The sequence below is a fragment of the Takifugu rubripes genome, chromosome 20, assembly GCF_901000725.2.
Source record: "Takifugu rubripes chromosome 20, fTakRub1.2, whole genome shotgun sequence".
Classification (NCBI taxonomy): domain Eukaryota; kingdom Metazoa; phylum Chordata; class Actinopteri; order Tetraodontiformes; family Tetraodontidae; genus Takifugu; species Takifugu rubripes.
Window position 1 is genome coordinate 11158120 of NC_042304.1, and position 6000 is coordinate 11164119.

The window sequence follows — 6000 nt, forward strand, 5'->3', positions numbered from 1 at the left end:
TACTCAACTCTCCGGGACCTTCGGCAGCCCACTGTGACATCAGCGCACTAATATGTGGCGCCTCAGTGACGCCTGCAATTAACACGCACACCTTTATTCTCAAGGATATCATCTTTAACCAAATACAGCGAGCGTCCCGCGAATGGTTGCACAGCTCATTGACTTCACCTCTGCATTGGCGGCCACTCGTCCCGCTCTCACACGCGCAGGCACACGTGCAAACAAGCGCTACCATGTGTCGGGATTTTCTTCTCCCCTTTTTTTTTATGTTTTTGCTCTGTGTGTGGTTGTTTATCAGAACAAGGAGACACGCTTTGGTTAACTCAAAGCTGCAGGCAACACGAAGAGAGACCAATAAACACAAGAATTGGAAACTCCAACATCAGAGAGCTGCACTTCCTGTTGCGTTTTGAACTGTTTTAGCGTCGTGTGACCGTGCTGATGAACAGCAGGGAAGAGCGAATCTAAGGACAGCGGACAGGTGAGTTCTGGTGGCTCTACTGCCATCTAGGGGCTCTTTTTTAGTATCAGGAGAGGAACCTGAATCACCAGTGAGTCCTGGTGAACACACAGATGCATCTGCAGCCTGTCTGATGAAGAACTGAAGAGGAATGGACAGGTGATGTAATGTAAAAGCAAACCAAGACCCCTCAGCTTAGATCAAGTGCACAGCTACAATCTGTTATTTAAAGAACTTTTTTTTATTGTTGTTTCTCACACCGATGGAGAGCAATTTGCTAACAATGTCACTGATGTTGTTTCCTTAATAAATGAACTGTTTCAGCAGTTTTTGAGAAAGCTTATTTACTTTCCAGCGAGTAATTAAACAGCCGGAGCTGCTGTCGACAACTTATGGAGGAGCTGGACTGGAGGAGTCGGAGTTTCTGCCGCTCTGTGCAGTTCCATCTGCAACATAGGCCGTTCGCGGCTGGACTTTCCAAGAGGCTCGAGAAAGAACGTTCAGTAGAGGGTTGGAAATATGTAAACGGTTCACATGTGCACGTGAGAAAATGGACGAGGGGAATTCATCATGCAACCTTTAAAGCCCAATGTTTGACATCTAATTGTTGAGGGGTTTCAGCTCCGGGAACTCGCAGTCTGCATGTGCGCACGCCGTACATTCTGCCTTGTCATAGCAGGAAATTATTAATGGAGGCTTTTTGCCTCTGAGTGTCTGAAAAACAGCTGACATTAATGCTTCTGTGTTTAAGAAGTCACAACTCTTAAGGAACTCCCTTTGGCTAGTCTTCTACTGTCCAGGACAAATGTCTTCAGTAGCTTTGTTCCCTTTTTGTCTGCAAAGACTGATGTTTGCATTCAAGCACGCTGATATTCGAGAGTTTGGAGGGGCCGTGCAGGATGTTAAAGCATCCTGTGAACCCCTGGTCCCCCTTTTACTGATATGTACTCTGGATAAGAGCATCCAGTAACACTTAGAATGCAAATGGGATTCACAGCGGCTGGGAGCAGAGAGCAGCTCTGCCCCACGTTGGGATCCGTTTGGAAATGCGTAGGAGAGGAGTGGAGCAGGTTGGACGGGACTGGGCCTCTCTGGCTCTCTGCTTGATGAGGCCTTTCGTTGTTTTACGAATATTTCCTCAATACTAAAAACGCGCGATGCTGAAAGTTAAATGGTGAACATGTGGATGCGTAGAAGCTTTAAATGCGCAGCTGAAAGCACTTTTCGGGCCTTCGTAATTGCAAATGCTGCAACTCCACACGTGGAGCTCCATTACTTTTGTATACGCCCCCCCCCAAAAAAAGCATTATTATTATTAAACCTTAAAGTACATCCACTTTCTCAATAATCCCCCCACCCTTGTGATTTTCTGCAACATCACTATCCAACTCCAGAAAGGATGAGATTATTGTAATTACATAGCTGCACTCTTCCAACCAAATTAGGAGCATTACATTTGCGAACCCTAAAATGAGGGAGCACCGATCCCTTAGCAACACATACCAACAACAAAGGAGGAGGGAAAAAAATTTCAAAGCGGCTCACATTGGCACATACAGTGGGAATATGCTTTTACTTTCCACTTGTACAATTTACATTATTGGAAAATAGGTTAAGGCGCCAGGCAGATGGTTCAAATAGATTCCTCTGTCGATGTAGTTGGAAGTCTCAAAGGTTGGTCCTGAAACACGATGCCAAGGCTCGTCTGCTCCTGGCATTACCGCAAATTATATATGCAAAGACGAAGCCATGCGTTCGATTTCTAATCGCAGTGTTGATTGTAATATAAAACAGGTATTAAACAATGCGCATGTGTGCACAAGGGTGGCGGTAAGCATGTGCCAAAACGCAATTCCAAAGCCCGCCATTTTGTTTCCCCGCCGCATTTGTTCAAATTCACCAACAGGGTTTGTTTAAAATGAAAAACAAAACTTGCTTAATAGCCATAAAGAAAATGTTCTCAGTTGTGGAAACCTCTGTTTTCATGCTCCTCTCCCAGGTCTGTGTATACCTGTGGGGATTAGCCTTCTACCCCTGTGTGCTTGCATTCAGGAGGGCTCCAAAAGCCAGGGGCCACGGGGTTCAAACAGGCTCCAGACCCCATGTGAGCTCCCAGAAGGAAACTTGGGGCTTATTGGCTCTGCACTTCCTCAGCATCCTTGACAGCGTTGGACCCCGTCAAAAAAACATGTCACGTCGATGAAACCGACTCAGTGGCGAGCAGAAGCATGAACGCGTGCAGCGGTGGCCGTTGGCGTGGAGCGTCCGACCCCTTCCTGAATTTTGTTTCCATGAGGTAAATGTCTTTTGCGTGTTTAAGGAACACTGAGCTGCACAGACCATCTGCAATACCTGTAGTCACCCGTATAGCTGCTGCGCAGCACTGATTAGCTAAATAGGGCCTAAGTATATGTGCGTCTTGAGTTTATCTGTTTTTCATTATAAACTTCTACTCCTCCTTTGTGAACGGTTTGGACAGGGGTCAAACGGGGTCACTATATTAGAAAGATAAAACTGCTCAGAGTCACAGGTAAATCACGTGTTTACCCGTTTTGTGGCTACAGACTGAGTCAATCACAATTAGCCTGAGTTGGCCTCACGTGCTCCCTGCCGGCCCCTCTGGTGTTCGCTCTCCCTCTGTCTTGACCACCTATTAACAAACACACGCAGCTAATGTAACTAAATACAGGCTGCAATAATAAAGGGGATTTACTCAGCACGCTGGGATGAATCAGGAGGATGCTTTGCTCTTCCTTCGTCCCTGCGTGCTGATTAATGGGTGAATCCCATTTTATCTCCCTCTTATTAGCTCCGCTCACTCCTTGACTAGTTCACTCCTTCTTCCGTCTTATCCTCCGCACATTCCCATAGTCTGACTTCATCTCCTCTAATGAAGATCTGCATCCAGTTTGATTTCCAGCAGTGTTTTCAGCAGCCCATTTTCTCAAATAGATCCATGTTCCGTATTTTTCCCCACAGTGATTTTTTTTAAATACAATTTTCTGGCCAGCAGACTTGGAGAGAGATGATGTTAGCTAAAAAAAGAAGCAACAGCCAAAACAGTGATGTGATCGAACTGTCCAACCAAGCTGAACGGCTCTCAATCCTCATTTTAATCAGAAAACTGAATCAAAATAGAAAGGTCTGTCTAGGATCCAATCTGGCAGCGGTGGCTCCTTTTATCACTTATTTCAACCTGTTCTCCTTCCTTACCTGCCACATAACAACATGCTCTCACTCGCAAACATTCAGACGATTAAAAAGGATCTGGGCCGGCTCACTTTAATGTGCAGAAACCTTGAGGACGTGAGCGATGATGCCTGGTTTCCAATGTACTGAGAACTCCAGGTCTTGTTAACATGGCTGGATTAACACTTTTTACTGGCTTAATCTGCTTCCTTTTGCTGCCCGAAGGCTTCAGGCTACGTGTCCCTCTTACTGCCTATATGGACGTATTCATTATGTGTTAATAACGCTATTAAACTGCATCTAATGGGACTATGTACAAGCCAGGTGAGACAGTTCAACTCTACCTTTAGGACAAAGTAAATGTGCCTGATAGGAAACGTGATGATTTCACCAGATTGGATTTTAATCCAGCCACGTTGAAAAGACCTGGAGTTCTCGGTACATTGGAAACCAGGCGTCAAGTTTTCTGTACATTAAAGTGAGCCTTCCCAGCCTCATCAAAGTCCAACCATGATTTTTGCAGCTTGTCCACAAACACATCGCTGTGATATTGCTCAAAACAACTCTGAACCACTTCAAATAGCAGATGCCGCTTTGGTCTTTAACATATGTTGCCGATATAAGGTCTCCACAGCGGCAGGCGTGTGACGGACCCGAGTCCATGTTTTAGCTCCATGGGAGGCCTGAGGGGACCACAAACGGTTATAAATAGTTTATAATTAGGTTTCATTGACCCTCCTGTATTCACACTTTAATTTGACACGATGCTCCACGCCCATCTGGAAGCAGAAAGCATTTAAACTAAATAAAATTATTGGGCAACAGAGCGTTTGATCCTTCCCTCCCTTCTGCCCTAGCTCTCCGTCTCCCCAGCTTTGTGTCTTGAGTTTCACGGTAACTGGAGCTGTGTTAGTGTGTGGCGTTCCTCAATCCCCTGAAGGACCTCTGGCCCATGTTATGGTTTCCATCAGTCTTGTACTGGGCTGAGAATTAGGTGTGTGTCTGTGTGTCCTATCTAAAAGAGAATAGCTTCACAGAGTTGCCCGTCGTGTCTTAACCGCTGTTGTTCAGGTGTTTTAGCACCATCCTGCAGGTCAACGCCGTTGCAGTTCTCCTCCTTCCCGTCGGTATAGTAACTCAATCACTTCTGCCCGACCACTGCCGACATTCTCCCTGGACCCCCCCGCCGACACCTCCCATACACAATGGCAACGTCTCTGGACTCTGTTAACCTGACATATGTGTGAAACACAGTCTGCCGTCTGCTCCTCGCCGTCTCACACACTCGGCGATGCCTTATGAAAGCATTGTCGCCGTTCGGCCCCTCGCCATCAAAGACGTACAGTCGACGCCGGAGCTCCTCGGTCACTGGCGATAAAACGTGAGATGGCGATGAAAGAGCGAGCGGAGAGAAAGGCGCTCTGCCTGCTCTCAGAGAGGCGACGGACCTCACGCACACAGGAAAATGAGGATTTCTCCTGTTGTTTATCATGCAGCTCTGACACAGTCGGGTGGGTGAAAAGGTGCCCCCGCCTTCACTTTCTGACCCGTCTCGCCTCTAAGAGAGCAAACATTTTGCTTTTTCTAATTCATATAAAGCATCTTTTTAATTTCCTGGAGAAGCTTTTATTTTTCTTGACTCTGCTCGCGCATCTTCTAAATTGAATCTTCATCACGAAAGCAAAGCATGCTTCTCCAGGAGATACCCGAATTCACCTTTTTGCAACATAGGGCGCTTCCAACATCGTCAACCAGACTTTTATTTTATTTAGAAATGGCATCTCAGGGGATGAAAGAAATTGCAGCATGCTGTTGTTTGTTACGCACATGCGGTTGGGTTTTATTTCTTCATATGTTAATGTTAGCGCTTCCTCCGGTGCGTACCATATGTTCATCTGTGGCCGCCAAGTCCTGTGAGATATCTCAGATGAAAACAGCTCTTCCAACATTGGGAGGAAGTTGCACAATAATTGTTGAAAAGATACAGCAGCAGCTGACAAAAGATCCGTTCTTTTGGGGTGATAACGCTAATACATATTAAGGCCTGAGCAGTCATTTTAGTCTTCGTAGCGGATTCACTTCACATGTCTGGCAAATGAGGAACAGCTTTAGTTGATCTAGACCACTCGGTGCGCGCTGGCGTTGCCTAACGTTTGTCAGTGGATTGCAGCCGGTTGCTCAATCATGCTAGCGTAGCTGTGCGCAACATAACCTGCTACTGCTGAGTGCAACCATGTCAACATCATTTAGCGTTGTGACTCACTTGTCATTGAGCTCAATCTGGTTCGAGCCAGCTAGTGAAAACACGACCGGCCGAGGTTAATCTCTGTCTTCCAGTGGGAACCAGGGAA